General features: G+C 45.1%; 1 protein-coding gene across 20 annotated transcripts in view; it reads left to right on the top strand.

The window, feature by feature from the left end:
* Positions 1-16,255, top strand: part of CAMK2G (calcium/calmodulin dependent protein kinase II gamma) — a 122,143-nt gene that overhangs the window by 5,700 nt on the left and 100,188 nt on the right. The gene's annotated exons all lie outside the window — the stretch shown is intronic.

Below are 16,255 nucleotides of genomic sequence, written 5' to 3'. Positions count from 1 at the left end.
AATACAATGCTTCAGTCATCTGAAATTCCTATGGGATTGAACGCACAGGCTTTTACCAAAGCTACAGGCAGAGGGAAGTAATAACTGTATTTTTTTGCAAGTTGTCTAGTGGGTGTCACCTGAATACTTTTTGAACATGAAAATTCATAGCAAGTAGTGCTTCAGTTCCTGGGCAGCAGTGAAGTTCAAATAAAGTAAAATTGCTTGCAGTGATCAAAAGGATCAAGAGAGAAGCAGTAGCTTTAGTAGCAGTGGGGAATTATCCAGGATTTGACTCTCCAGCGTATACTTTAGGAGACAATCCTGCATTGGAAAGAGATAGGCAGAGCTCTATTCTGTGATAATTTTAAGGATGATGTTTTTCCCAAATAGTATATAGTGATCCTACCACCGTGTGTAGGATTTTTGGCCCTCGTTTTTTTAGGTGTGCGTGGGGAGAAATCTCTGTGCATTACATCCATTGTTCAATTTTTTTTGCTGCTGAAAATCTGTATCTTTCAACTCTTGCAAGTGACATCTCTTGATGAAAAAATGAAAAGCAGCTCTCTTGGAAGTTAGACCACTTCATTGCTTTCTCCTTACTGTGGCTTTGCTCTTGCCTGTGGAATAGAGGTGGATTCTCTCCCTGCTCTCCATCTTTCCAAATTTGTAAACCAGATCAGAATTTGCAGTCTACCGAGTTGTTTTGTTGTTGTTCCTGTAGGAGATTATGTGGCTTGTGGGAGGAGCAGGGAATTACTTCTGTGTATCAAACCCTGTCAGGATAAAAGCTCTCTCTTTACACTTCCAACTCAGTGCTTTTTTTTTTTTTTTTTTATACACCTCTTTTGTCCTGGCTTTCAGTTCTGTGGTGATTGCTGATTTGGGCTTTACAGTACGTTTTATTGGAGGTGTCAGTAGTAGTTTTTCTGGAGTCTGAAACATTGAGCTTGAATGCTGCAGAGGAAATTTAGCAGCATCAGTCCCTAACATCTGTCTTGATCTGTTCCATAAATGTTCTTAGTTTGAGTTAGGACTCTCTTGGACTGCTCTTGTGGCTGCCAGGTTTAAAGTCCCCTGTGGGCTACAGCACACCCGCTTGAATTAGATGCACACAGCGATGGTGCACTGCAGCCTGGCAAATCGGCTCTGTGTGAAAGCAAGGAAAGCCCAGCACACTGGTCACAGATGGCTGAAGCGCAAATCCGAACTCGGGTAGAAACGTCCTGTAATAGGTGTCCTCTGTGTGTGTAGGCTGGGGACAAATGTCCTTTCTTGCAGAGGACAGCAAATCAAACCGTGTCTGCTCAGCTGTACTTGCTGAGCAGCCAAATCGGATCTGGTCATTTGGTGTGGGAGAGGAGCTGCCCTTCCTGCAGGGTGGGCCTTGGGCTGAGTGTGAAGAGCATCCCTGCGCGCCAGCCCCTCCTCCCCCCGCTGCCGGCCAGGAGTCCGAGAGATGCCGTGATTAGGGAGCATGGATAGGAGATCAGCTGCAGTGATGGCTGGGGATTTTTTTTGGAGGTCTTTGCACATGTGGAGGGATGTAGGGAGCGGAGCAGAGCAGGGAGTGCTGCACCCCCTGTGTCCCCCCAAGCGGTGTGTGTGGCTGGGAGCTGCCTGGTGGGGCGACTGTAAGGGGCTGGGCGCTGCGGGACGGGGGCTGCGGGGATGGAATTGGTCGGTGGGGTGGGTGTGTGGGGAGCGAGTGGCTGAACTCTCCGCTCTGCACCGCAGCACACATGCGTGCGGCGGGGTGTGGCGGGGGGGCTGCTCTGCTGATGTCAGAAACTGCAGCCCTCTACCTCCTGCCAGCAGCCTGCCTCCCCTTCTTCTTCCTCCCCACCTCTGCTGCAGCCCCCCACTTAGGGGAAGAGGGGGTTCAAGCAGTATACTTCACTAGGGGAAATTTCACTGGAAGAGGTGTTTGGAGGAGAGGTGCATGTAAAAGGAGAGACCCTGACCTTGGAGGAGGGGCTGGGAGCTTGGTGGGGGGCCGGCTGAGGGTCAGCCTGGCTTTTTGCACACCCCAACACATCGATGCAGGCAGGAGAGCGCCCTGGCGTGAGAGCTGGCAGAGATTGGTGGGGTGGCGAGCGGTGGAAACCTTGCTTTTGCTGTGGCTCACTATGGCCAGAAGCTGGCTTCCTCCTGCTGTGGATGTCAGTGATGGTTGGGGTTACCCCAGGTTGCCTCTCAGTTTACGCTGTATATTTTATAAAGGAGCTGGAACAGAGCAGGCAGGATTTCAGCTTGTGTCTGTCTTCTCAGTGGTCACATTGAGTATTAAATTTCCAGCATTAACAATGGGGGGGGGGGGTGGGCAGTGGGCACACAGATTGGGCAGGAGTTCCTACTGCCTCCATGTGAGGTTGGAGAAAGGGGCTTGGCGAGAGAGTCGGGTTTCTTGTTTTCCCAATATAAACTGGATTTGTGTACGGCACAGATGTGACTAGACTAACTCCTGCACGTGTCCCAAAGCCCTTGGCTCTAGAGCATTTACTCTGATCGGCGAGCCACGATTGAAACATTTCCATGTGTCTCTCCAGTGAAGAGCAGGATGTTGAGCATGCTGTAGATATTTGGGGCAGGGAGAGCTACTTGAATTTCTTGTAAGAAGGATCCAGTGCAAAAGCTTTGGGGTTTTTTTGTTCATTTTGGGGTGTAGCATGGATATTTCACTGCCTCTGAATTTAATCCTTCTCTGGACAGCACCAAAACCATCACTGTCAGAGGAGGACTTATCCATGGATCACAAAGAACTTTCTGAAGAGTGCTCACCCCCACCCCAAAGCAGTGGATTACCACCACTGTTTTAAGAGAGGACTATGACAATTTTTTGTTCCCTTCCATGCCCATGTATTTCATTTTTTTCTGGCCCTGCAAATTGGGTGAAGACAATTTTTGAAAGGGAAGCATCCTAATACAAAAACCTGTCTCCACTGTGCCACCTATGAGCACCATCTATCTGCTTCACAGCCCTGACAGCCAGGGCATCATCCCCCTTTTCATTAATTCTGGCCTATCACCTGTTTTGGCATTTCAGGTGTTTCTTTTTCTTTCCTCTGTTCTTGAAACCTCCTGATTTCCACCAAGATAACAGACTTCACAAAAAAATGTTAATTTGCCAGTGTTTGACTAGAGTGAGCTATTGCTTTTGGCTTGGCTGGGCGAAGAGGGCAGTATCAGCTGGTACCAGGATCAGCAGCACAGGAAAGAAACCTTGAATGTTGTAAAAAGAAATGTGGAGAATGTGACCTCGTTGTGTGTTTGCCTACAACAGAAGTGATGTTGGTGCTCAGAGTAGTCATCTTGGGGAAAGCAGAGGTGCGTTGGTTTCTGATGGGCAAACGTGTCCTTAAAATTTTGAGGTGCTTGCTAGGTTTTTTTTTTTAGTGTATGGAGGAAATATCAAGCTGTAACTTTAACAACTGTGTTCCTGCTGGCCCTTATGACAATAAGCTTAATGTTTCAAAATGTGAGGTCCTATGAGTCAAGATGACCTCAGGTTCCTTTTTGTACCTTAAATTTACTGTCTATTTAAATATTACCCCATACTTCTGTTACTGCTCCCTAGGTGTTCTGGTATTGCTGCCTGCATGATTTTTGGAGAACAGCAGCAGAATACTTCTGAAGAAATGGGCTAGCAGTATCTAAGAAATAACCTTATTGAACACTGAGGGTAGCTGAAGATCAGTGGGGCATGAATTTAGCTTTGTGGGGAAACTGAGTCTGTAGTTGTTAGATTTTGATCCCTTATAGCTTTTTCCATCTGTTTCTATCCTTTCTTTCTGTTGTAATTTTGAAAAATTTTTGAATGTTCATTTGTCTCTCATGGATTGGTTACTTTAACCAGTAATTGTATTAATCTATAAAACTTTGATTGAAAATATCCCTTTAGAAATGCTGCTTTACTCTCCTCTTTTCTTCGCAGAAAATAATTGCAAAATTCCTGTTGCTCCCACCTGTTAGATGAGCAGACTGGGGAGGATGGTGGTTGGTAGAAGTGGCTAATTGCTGATGACTGAGAATAATTCAGAGGTGTAACGAGAGCTGGTTAATGTTGTATCTTGCCTTTTTGTGACGGGGTCAGGAAAGGAGGAGATAACAGTGGCTTTACTCCTGGTAAAGGACTCCTGATCGGGATCCGTCTCGCTTTGCTCCTGGCAGTCGGAAGGAGACTTCCCAGTCTGAGATGTGAGTTAAATAAACGTGATGACCTTTCAGAGAATGTGTGTGCGCATGTGTGTATAGACATGATACTGTACTCTCAGCACTTTCGGTTATGCTCTTGAGAGCATGAGTTACATATCTCTCCGAAGTGGTGACCTGCTGTCCTGCTGCTTCAATCCAAATTTCCCATCTTGAGTTAGCTGTCATGCAAGCACCCACAGCCCCTCGGCTGTCCTGTCTTTCCCATGGCTGGAGTCTGCTTAGCCGTGACTCTGGGACAGTCATACACGACTCTGAGACAGGTGCTAGCTAATCTTTTCTCTTTGCTAGAAGGCACAGTTGATTTGGCTGTTAAACACAAAACACTTTTTCTCTGAGACAGCAAAGTGTAAGTGTAATTCTGTCAGAGTCCCAAAAATTGAGCTGAGAGCTGTCTTGGAGAAAAGAGTAGGCATTGTGGGAATGAAGACACAGTTAATTTAAAAGAAAAACAAACCCCATGCAAACATATCTCTAAGGAAGGAAGATGCCCATGAAGATGAGCCTGGGAGTGGGCATAGCTCTTTGTAGGCGTACCGAGCCAGAGGCTAAATGGCAGAGGAGGCAGGGAGCAGCAGCCTGCTGTGGCAGAGCTGCTGGGTTATCTCTGGGGGCTGTTGCCATGATGACAGTGGCAAACAGGGACTGAAAAATTTACCAGATGCATGTGAACCAAAGGATTAAACTTTCTCATAGGAGGGAAGGGGCGGGGGGGTGGGGAGGAGGAGAAGGAGGGCGGGTGATGATGTATTAACGAAGGACAGCATCCTAGTGAGAAATACCAGGCTTGCTCTTCTACAGCCATGGGGGTGGCATGGGAGAATGCGGACTGGCATTCCTCTTCCAGTCTAAACTCTGGGCAACACTGCTCTGACAGATTGCCTCTTTGAAGAGGGGGTGAATGCACCCTGCTTTTACTGGGTACATCGTCAGGTTTTGCATTGTTTTGGCAGATGAAATGTAAGAAGTGGGAAAAGATGGTGTGTCTTTTTTTGGCCATTTTTTCTATTCCCTGTACCCACAAATAACTCTAGTTGTCTACCTTGTGCTTAGAGCTTTTCCACATCGGAGTTGGTGCAGATAATCAAGTTTCAGTGTTGCCTGCAGGTTTCAGGCTATTGAACATGAAGCTAACCAGTCTGTGTTATCGATAACACAAGGCTGTTGTCATTGAAAATGTCTGATGCAAAACTATGTCAGCACTATTAGGTCTAGTACCAGTCTTGACCCTGCACGCTGTTGTTGTCCCTGCTGGTTTCCCTTTCCAGGGCTGGAGTGGTGTCCCTGCATATGACAGTGGGGAAAGTCTGGCTGGTGGGCAGGTAGTGCGTGAGAGAGGCGAGGCTTGGGCAGTCTTTCCTCCACTGGAGTCTGAGGAAATTCCTATTACTACCCTGTGCTGCAGCCTCCTTTGTGGAGGTTGGCCTTTATAAAGACTGGTCCTAGAAGAATTAGTGATTTGCAGTTGGCTGGGGAGCGAGGAGCTGGTGAGGGGATCTCTGCCCTTAGTGCCCAAAGTCTCAGTGCCCCATAGCTCAAAAGGTGGTACCACTTGGTTGTGTGCAGTACTAGAAGTTGTCATGGTACTTTTTTGCAGGCTGCTTCAGGAAGGACTTACCTGGTCATGCCTGGCAGACCGCTGAGCAGCAATACACATGCTAGCATAAAATGTTTGTCTGCAGACTTAGTAAGATAGAATTGTGGTAATTAAAACTAGTTTCTTTCTAGAAAGGCTTCTTCAACTTAAAACATTTATTTATTAAATGACACATTAATGTCTATGGAATTAATGGTATAGGTCTTTCCCATTAACCCAAATCCCAGTGGGCTTTTTAAGCCCCTGTGAATACAGGTTGTGAGAATAAGGATGCTAAGGCTCCAAAGCTGGTTCCTGAAAGGACTCTTTCCTTTCCCTTCTCACTTCTACTCATCTTCTAGGCACCTGAGTTAGCTGGTGTAGGCTACAGGTTGTCTAGTGGAGTAACTCAGTATTTGGATGTGCTTTGTCTTCTGCTGTAACTGTGTCATCTCTGGAAAATCAGTTGGTGTAGACTGTGGTAAGTGATAGCTGTGAAGAGAGAGATTTCATTTCTTCTTGTTGAGGACAACTCTCCTTTGAAGGAGGAGGTTTTCTCAATCCCAGGGGAGCAGTGAGAAAAGGAGAAGTGCTCTGACACAGCCTGATGTCTGAGGTGAAAAAAGAAGGGAGAAGAGCTAGAAATCTTTAAACTTAAGTGCACCATTTTTTTTTCCCCTTCCTCTAAGCCCTCTGCTTTTATGGGTGGGACTGAGCATAAGGTAACTCAAGAAGGTGAGTTTTTACCCCAGCTTCTCTCTTGAAGATTATTTCCTGTACTTGTCGCTTTGTTCCAAATCTGCCATACGTTGCAGAGGGGTCTGCAGTTGGTAGTCTTGCTTCCAAGCGAGGGTTCTCCTTGTCCGTGCAGCAGAATATAGTCAGTGTGTCAAGTTCCCTGCAGCTCTGGACACGTGTGAGATGAGTGTGTTGATCTGGCTGCTGTGCTTGCTGCTAGAGACCTGATGTCATACACCTGACTTGAAATGTGACTTCAGAGGGGATAGTCCAGTGCTTTCTCTGGGACGCACTTACTAGATGCACATTTCAAATAGCATGGGTGCTCTGGAAGCTTTTGCAGGGAAAACAGCTTGTTAAACCTCTTCTTGGATTGGTCTCCAGTGCCTGCCAAATATACTTAGCATTTCTACTGCAGTGGAGCAGCTGCCATTCTGAAAATGTCCATGAGTATCTTAGGTTTTGGGTTTTTTTCTTTTCTTTTCTTCCCCCCCCATACCCCCTTGTGTCAAAGCATATAACATTTCATGGGTGATGGGCCAAGAAATCACCCAGGGTGACTGGAGGAAAAAATAGATGTGGAAGAAGGAAGTTGTCTTTAGTGCCCTCTTTAACGCACAGGAACTTGCTGGAAGGTTTTTCTTGGAGGCTAATAGAGAGTATAGCCTGGTGATGCCAAGCAGGAGTTCTTTCTGCTGTTTGCCCAAAGAGTTGGTAAGCTGTTAAGTTTAGTTTTGCCTGCCTCAGGGCCTCTCCATGCAAGCTTTGGGTATCAAATGTCCTCTGTTGAGATTGTGTCGGAGAGATTAGAAGAGTTGAAGTTGCGCAGCTTTATTTTATAACTGCTGCCAGTGCAGAGACAAAGCTCGATCGTGACTGATGTACCACTTCAGTGCAAGTTAAAGTAGTGATTCATAGCTCTTGTGTTACTTTAAATATTCCTGATTTTTGGACTGCAGGATTGAAAAGTGGCATCCAGCTCTGCCCATTGTCATTTGACTTGTATGTCATCTGGCCTAGAATCTGCCCGCTCTGTAGATTAGGATATTGTGTTGCGTCTACTGCTTGTTATGAAGTTGCCCAGATTAAAATTTTCAGTATTGTCTGATCAGTGCAGAGCAATGATCCACAGCCTTCTCTGTCTGAATTGCTCTTGCGCTTAATAACGATGATGTAGAGGAGTGAAGCGTTGGTCAGCTTGTCCTTTGTGTGGAAGCACTTCTACAGCAGCAGACTGGCAGTTGAGCTCCCATAACATGCTTGTTTGTTTTCTCCAGGCAGCCAAGTTCAGCATCAGAGATGTGAAAAAAGAGGAACAAGGTAGTTTGCTTTTTTGATAACCATTATCAAATATTGTTGACAAGTCCAGGTGACTCTGGCTGCTGCTAGCAGTTTATGTTGCTGCAGAGCTGGTTACCCAGCTTTAAGGAAGCGCATTATGCCTCGTTAACTCTTTGTAGCTGTGTACACTTAGTTTCTTCAGTAGTCCCAAAGCTGAGCTTAAGAACTCTTCCCTCCCACCACCTCACAAATGGTCAAGAAGTTTCTTGGCTTTCCTAGGCTTTTCAGCCTGTTCATCTCCCTAATGGAAATGTTAACTGCTTAAGTTTTTTCTCATTTGAAACACACAGCTAAAACTCCTTCCCCATCTTGGAAACAAAACTCTGGTCTCACCGATGCAGTTAGCTTATCTGAAGGGGTGGTGGGGACCTGCTTGGGAACGAGGAAAAGTGCAGCTTGGCTGAGCCAGAGGAATTTATATTCTTCCTTCTGCATCTCTGAATTCCTGGATCCTGCACTGCAGTGACTTGGCACTGCTGAGACCTGCCTCCCTGCCACACTATTACCTTGTCTGCTAACTAGCTGTAGTCTGATATTTATTTAGCTGGTTCATCCAAACCCACCAGCACTTGATGTGATCAGCTGATGGGGAGAAGAAAGGAGCTCGTGTCCAGAAATGAGCTCAGTTGGTGGGATTTCTCTTTAAGCTGTGCACTTCAGAACCCTTTGTGCATAGTGGGATCGAGACAGCGTCGCTGGAGTTCTTGGATGGGTCGCAGTCACTGTCTGTGCAGCGGGGAGGTCGCTGGGTATGGCTGCATCACCTTTGGAGCAGCTCTGTGCTCTACTGTCTCGCTTACTGCATGTCCACTTTAAGAGGGTTCATCTGCAATGCAGCTGTTAGTGGGGAAGTTCTGTAAATCAAGAGGGAGCTAGCGCAAGTGAGCCCTGTGTCTGCAGTTGTGGCTGAGTCCTCCCCACAGCACAGGGAAACTTGTTCAGAAAGACTTTTTGGAGGAGGAGAAAGGGATGACAGTACAGTGCTGATGCTAGGAGCCCCTCCTTTCTGTGCCTGTGTCTGCACCGGCTGCTCAGGAGCTGGAAAATGTGTGGAAAAGCACAACGGGCAGCAGCCCTGTAGCTGGAAAATCCTGTCATGCTTTCACCTCCTCACTGCACCAGAGTCTAACCAGGTGTTTGCTTAGGGCCGATCCTGTCAGGATGTCTTTATTGCACACTCCCTTCTCACACAGGATGTCCTGTTACAATTCGGAGCTTGTGAGCTTCTGCACGTGACTCAGAAGTGCGCAGGGCCTCCTAAGTCGCAAGTTTATTACTGTGCCCTCCTTCGTTGCACAGGCTGTCAGAGCAACCACTTGCTGGTGCAAGGGGATGATGCTGGTCACCCATGAGGATGCTGTGATGCCAGGGAGAAGCTCCACAGGTGGAGTCAGTTGGAGTGCCATGGCTATGCAGGTGTTGCACCAGGCAGGCTGGGAACTGCTGCTGAGTGACTTGGTACGAGGAGGAGGAGAGTATTGTTAAGTAGCTGGGAACCGTGATGCCTTCCCACAGGGATGTGCAGGGATACCTGGAGTTCCATGTGCCAGAGCTGGAGAGGGCCCCACAGGACCTTCCTTAAAGGTGTCTGCAGCTGAGGAGAGCGCACACTCCTTTTCACTCCAGTGCTTAGCAGGCAAGGCTCCCTCCTTCACTGTGTTTACAAGTATTCTGGGCAGACTTGGTTCTGAGTTTCTACTTCAGTTACTTTATTTCCACTTGGGAAAGCAGCTCCTATTGACAGTCATTGGAGATGCAGGAGAAATTGGTGTATGATTCACCACCTGCTTTTCCTCCTTTGTTTCCTCTCTGCCTCCCCTGTTTGCCTGGGTGTTCATTGTCCCTCTTGTAATAACCGAATTGTGCTAACCATGTATAAGCAATGTTCCCTCCCCTTTGCCAGGGGACTGGCTGGCTTGTTGTAAGAAGTTATTTTTAGGGTTTGCTTCCTGGGATATTCTACCCGTGGCCAGTTATGGTGATGAAAATGTCACTGAGACGCAGAAAGGACTCCCAACTCATTGCTAGCATGCCTGATGTTTCTGTTGTAATGGTGTTCATGGGGGACATGAGTCCCTTACCACTATATCACCTGTGATTAGGGAGACAGCCACAATGACTGTGCAGCATGACTCCCTGTCAAAAGCAGGGCTGAGCTTCCAGGGTTTATGTTGCAATTGAATTGGCCCAGGGGGGAGAGAGACAAAAAAAAAAGGGGGGGGGAAGCGAGGCGGATGAAAAGCCTTTCCTTGGTCGCACTGGAGTTTCTCTGCCCTTTTTTCTTTTTTGTATATAGGGATGTCAGTGTTGCAGAGCTGTGTGTTGGTGTACAGGGTTGTCCCTAACAGGCAATTTGCTCCTTGTACTGGATGTATTAGGTTGCACTGGGTTGTTGCCAAATGCCTGGTCTAGACTAGGGGAGATGTGTGCTTTTTCTTTTTAAACACCTCTCCCACTCCAGATCTGCAGCTTGCAACACCTGAAAAAATTGATCTTTATAGTCGCTATCTCTAGCTAGCAAATGAATATAACAGATGCAAATTACGGATGTTGGCTTAAGGAGCACCTGCCTCTTTCTCTGGAGATGTCTGTTCCCTTCTCTGTATCACAGCAGGTCCCTTTCCTACTCTATCTCATCCCTTGGATCAGGAAACGAAGCTCAGAAGAACATTTCAGTAAGGAATTATTGAAGTGGTGGTGATGGGAAGACATTTGGTTTCCAGATAGGTTTTTTGGAGCAGCTGTGGAAGCGGTTGCTTGGGTGTAGTTCAAGGGAGCAGGATCTCCTGCACTTGGGACTGAGAAGAATGCACGTGGAGCGGTGTGTTAGTGCCCCAGACCGGCAGCGTGGAGACAGCTCTTGTGTATGTGTATTGTAGAAGATATCATGGGGAGCAGAGACCACTGAGTGACTTTGAATCGAGGTAGTGGGGAATATCAGCTTGGTTTTCAGGCCTGATGCTGTTGGGACTGGGAAGCTGGGTGGCTGTGGTGCAGGGATGGTGGCAGCTGTGGGTGTGTGCCCATGCAATGCAGAGCCTTGCCAGCTGCTAGAAGGGGAGCCTGGTTACAGAAAGATTAGGAGACGCTCCTCCCTGGCTAGACAGCATCTTCAAAGTTATCAGTGCTTAGAAACAGTTTTATGTATGTTTTTAAGTAATCCTTACATTTAAAGTTGCTTTAGTGAGTTATAACTTTTCCTCTTAAAATGTCTTCTTGCTGTCTCACTTCTATACAATACCTAGAAGTACCTGAGCACTTTGCATACACAGCATCAAGTTTTTGGACTCTTCAGGAGCTGGAGGCAGCCACACTGGCTCTTTCCCCCGCCTCATGTTCCGAACTGCTGCATGGACTTACTGTTATGTGGTGCATCTTGCCCTTTTGTATAGAAGTGTTTTGGTGGCTCTGATATGGGTGATAGCTGGTGTGGTTCATATGTGCATTCTAAGTCTTCTCTCACTGAAATTTCTTGGTAGCCTGCTCTGTATTTACAGTTTGCTCTGCTTAATTCAAAGTTATCCCAGTATTGCTAGGGGAACTTAGTCTTAAAATAGATGGTTTGGCCTTTTTTTAATTATTCTAATCCTCTGAGACTTGCTGTTTTTTCTTGCCAGAAGAGCGTATTTCAACAGAGGTATTATCTCTTTTGGAGAGGAGTCATTCAGCACTTGGGTGCAGAATCATTCATCTGTGCCTTCAAGAAGACTTTTCATTTAGTTTACTCCTCTGGTTCATGTCTCTCAAACACCAAATCAAGGCAGCATTTCCAGCATCCTTCCCCCTCTCGACTGGTTGGAATAGCTAAAAAATAAGTGACGAATATGGGCTTGCTGTTGCGCGCACACAGGCCCCCCAACATGTCTCATCCAGTGAAGAATGGCCTTCTGCTGAATAACAGTATTAGCAGCATGCGGGAATTCTGTGCTTTTGTTTCCCTCCTGAGCTTCCATCGTTTGGGTTCAAACATAGATTTCCTTGGTTCACTCAAAGAAATCCAACTGTTTGATGAGCAGTGGCTGCATTATCATATAGCATTTTATTCAAGGGTCACATCTTACAGATGTGTTGCTGGAAAACTGGGGGCTGGATGCAGTAGGTCCGCAGGCTTGCACAGCCCTGGCAGTGACGGCTGAATTGAAGTGTGTCAGGGTTGTGTGAGAAGGAGCCTGCATTGCCCCTCCTGCACAGGACAGCGTTATGGTTTCTCTTCATCTGTTGGTAAAGGTGGAGTCAATGCCAGGAATTTCCTCTTCTGGGTAGGGTTTTTCCTAATGTTTTGTTAGGGATTTGCTCTCCTTTATGGAAAGGGATGGGTCTTGTTCTACAGGAGATTGATTCCCCCCCACCCCTTGTCCTCTCAAAATTTGTTTTACCATACCTGAAAGAAGGCTTTTCCACTGTGCTGTGCTCCTCTGCACCTTCAGAAAGGATTCCTGGAGCACTTTTTTTTAGCCATATACTCCAGTCTTGCTTTCTTGTTCCCCCCACCAACTACGTAATGCATCAATAGCTTTAATTAAGCATCCTTTTTCCTCCCAGTACCACTACTGGGCAGGGAAGTACTAGCCCTGTTTTACACTTGGAAATACTGAGAGAGATGCAAATTTTAAAGTGCTTTCCAGAACACTTGGCAATAAGCCATGACAAGTTAGGAAAAGAGTCCAAGTCATATTCTTTGCTGTAACAGTGATAAGAGTGTAGGTAGAAAAAAGACTGTGGGCATTTGGCAGGAAAATAACCTGGGCTAAAGCATGTAGTATTAAGAGGAGTTGTAGTCTAGTTTGCTGGGTATAGGAATAAGATTTTGGCATGTTCCTTGTAGTACTTTTCTCTCTGATTTGCTTATTGTTTATGGAATACAGCTCTGAAATACCTTATGACAGGCATGCCGTGTTGGCATCTGCCTTTGGGCTCTCTACCTTTCTGTTATTTTTCTGGGTGATAAGAGACTGTTTGAAAACTAGAGGTAATTGCTGTTGATACAGAAGGCTCTTATACAGGTGACAATAAACAGCACGTGGTTTGGGGTTTTTTGTTTGTTTGTGAAGACTAATCAGAAAAAGTAAAGATTACTTAGATATAAAATTGTTTCCATGTATCAGTCCTAACTACAGGAACGGGGACAATAACATCTGCAATGGGTTGCTTTCTGAAGTGGGTAAAAGTAAGGTGGCAAAATGAAAACTTAGATCTCTAGGATCTAAAGGAGTTGAACTACCAATAAATGTATAATTTATAGCTAAAATCAGCAACTGTACCTAAGAACATAAGAACAATCTTATGACAAGATTTCAGGTAAATTGTAAAATTGGCTGCATTTCAGGATCTGAGTAAGTGAGTTGGTTGTGAAAATTTAGATTATGGGATGCTGTCAGGAAACTGCTCCTGTTCTCACTCGCTGTGTCTCTTTGGCTAACTAATCAGTCTGTCTGTGCAAGGTTTCCTACCTCCTGGAGAATTTGTAAACATCCACATTAATGTATGGTTAAGGCATTTGAAGCCTTTCCAAAGGAAACAGCTGTAGATGCATAAGGTATATTGCTGCAAGCCCTCTTGATCATACAATAATGTCAAACTAATATGAAGTCTTCAAGAGTAGAACATCCTTTGCCACCCAGGGAGGAATAAAATCTTGGATGTGTTTAAGAAGATTACTGTTAGCTCGTCAGAAGGAATAATGAGAAGTTATGGGACATAGCTGAAGACCTGTCATTAACTGAAAGCTGGTTCAGGGGAGGGAATAAAAAATGGGAGGGAATGACCAGAAAGCTATTCTACACTTAATAGCATGTATGCTGGGGATGCTGCTCTCATTTCTAACAGTGTGACTCAGCTTTTGTTTAGAAGGCAGTCAGAACCCATGCTGCAGAGGTGTTGGAAGGAGTACCCATATGAGGGGGGGAGTGGAGGGAAAAGGAAAATATTAGGAAGAGGTGGAATGTGATTAAGGTTAATTAAAGTGTACTGTGAAAACTCGTTAGATGTTCTTGTGTGCCCTTTCTGTAATGAGACAAATGTGGTTATGCAACGAATTGAAAATTTATCTTTTCAATAATTCATTTCAAACTTGCTGCCTTGAGACAAATATCATAGATTGGAAAAAAAGGATGAGAAACTTGTATGCAATTAAAGTCGGCATATTTGGAGAGGAATTCTTTTTAAAAAGTAAAGGGCTTACAGACTTATTTCTTAAGGTTATTTGTGTTTGGCACCGGGAGAGTAATCCCTTCTCCCCTTTGTACTGGGGCAGTCCTGAAACACAGATGTGTGGGGGTTTTTATTGACAGTTGTTTTCTCTATAACTTCAGAGAAGAATACAAGTGTCCCTTTGGAGATACACCCTTTCCTAGCACCACAGCAGGAGAGTGGAAGATGAGTGAAGGGGTGGAGATTTGACTCCAGCATTGGGAGTCATCCATCCTATAGCTTGATTTTTTTAAAAAACAAACACACACCAAAGGACATCCAGTCACTATCCTTTTTCAGCTTGTCTTTTCTGCCATCTGGCTGTCCTAATGTTCCAGCATGTTGTAAGTTGAATTGTTGATATTCTACCTGAATTAGCAGGTTTCAGCCACCATTGGTTATGGAATGAGAGACAAAATGAATTAGTGGTCTGGCAATGAGTGTATATTAAATTTAGGAGCTAACAGTACTGTCCATTGTGGCTTGACTTTCTCCACTTTTGGAAATTGCATTTGTCTTTGTTTGCACTTGAGCTTTGTTTTCTTCATCTTTAGCATGTTAGAGTAATGTGTAATGCTGATGAGAACTAATGGTGGTGTGTGGACCTATGCTAGCACTATTGCATGTAAACTTTTGGCCTCCAGGTTGCAAAGAATTTTTCAGCTAGTTTGGGACTTTTTTTTAGTGGAGGGCAAGGGAGAAGATAGCAAAGGGAAAGCTTCAAGAACCAGTAATGAAGCATCTCATTATGCTGGTTTTAGAAGTTCTGTGCGGTGCAGGTCTACATAAAAGACTTAGGAAAAGACACATTCTCCCACACCTCAGTTTTTTACCTCCTATGATAAGGAATGTTAATACTGTGAGGGAGGATATGAAGCACAGTCCTCCCAGGCTCAGTCCTGCAAACTGCTTGGATGTGGTGAGAGGTTGGAAATAACTTTTTACACTGGAGCTATGAACATTGTTCTGCTTCTCCCTGTGGATGATATGTTAGTTATCTCCAAACAGGGTGTATGCTTGTGACTAGAAATTCAGGTTAATTTAAGAAATATTTGGATCGAAAGCATGAAGAGTATGATGTCAAGCCTTCTCTGTGGAAAATAAATTAGCCAATTCAATGTACAAGTTGTAGGGATATCAACTGTATTACTAACTGATAGTCCTGGTGGTTCTGCAGGTTTTGTGGAACAATGAAACGTTGCAACAAATTGGGTAGGTACTTCTCTGACTCTTGAGAGTAGGTTTTAACTGTTGCCTGGGCTGACTTTTTCTAGCAAGAAGCATGCCAGCTTCCCCTGGGCTCAGCAGCTCTCTAGCTTCATAAAAGTGAAATTCCTGTACAGCCTTCTCTTTTAGACTTCCAAGAACACACATTGTTTCAGACTTACAGCTGAAGTGAAAGTTCACTATCCAGAGTCTGGCTGTTTGGGGGGGAGGCAGAAATATTTGTTCCTTTAAGTTGCTTATGTGCCTGAAATTTAAGGATGTGGTCGCGTATCTTTATGAATCCATGATGTAATCACCCCAAAAAGCTCTGAAAGTTTTTCTTAAGTAAAAAAGAAGAGGTGGTTGTTTTTTTCCCTAATTGCTGTACTTTAAAATGAAGTGGTGTTCGTTTTTAAAGAATGAGGTATACCTTAATTGCAAACTGAAGATCTTTAAAGGCATCCATCTCTTAACTGTCAATTCATTTGAAATAACTATGAACCCAAATGAAGGGCAAATAGTACTTGGTTTTGAATTATCGGTGTTTATGGAGAGGCAAACTGTTTCCTTCCCTCCTGCCCTTGCCACAATAAGGGCATTGCTTTTGTGCAATGTAAACTGCATTTAGTAATGGTCTTGTGCTTAAGAGCTTCTAGTTAATGAGACCTATTAACAATAATGAAAAATGGCATCCTTAAAGTGCAGACCTAGTCAGAAAAATGATTCTCCAAGAATGACTGGCTGGCTGCGTACTCTTTCTTGGCTTATTTAATTTAGGGGGTGGGGGAGGAGCACAGTCTTGGCTCTGAAACTAATTATTCTCCTACAAATGTGCCCATGATCTGCAGTTCCCGCTGGGGATTTGCAGGGCTGGGGCTTGTAGTGCTAAAGAGCTTCCCAGACTGAGCCTAGCTGAGACTGGCATAGGCTTGACTTTGCTTTCCCAAGCCTCAGCAGGAGTAGCAGTAGTAAAACCCAACTTTTCGTCTGCTGGAATGAACACATCCGAGTCAG

Source organism: Grus americana, chromosome 7 (assembly GCF_028858705.1).
Source record: "Grus americana isolate bGruAme1 chromosome 7, bGruAme1.mat, whole genome shotgun sequence".
Lineage (NCBI taxonomy): Eukaryota > Metazoa > Chordata > Aves > Gruiformes > Gruidae > Grus > Grus americana.
Note: the sequence above shows the minus strand (reverse complement) of the source record. Positions and strands in the feature narration are given on the sequence as shown.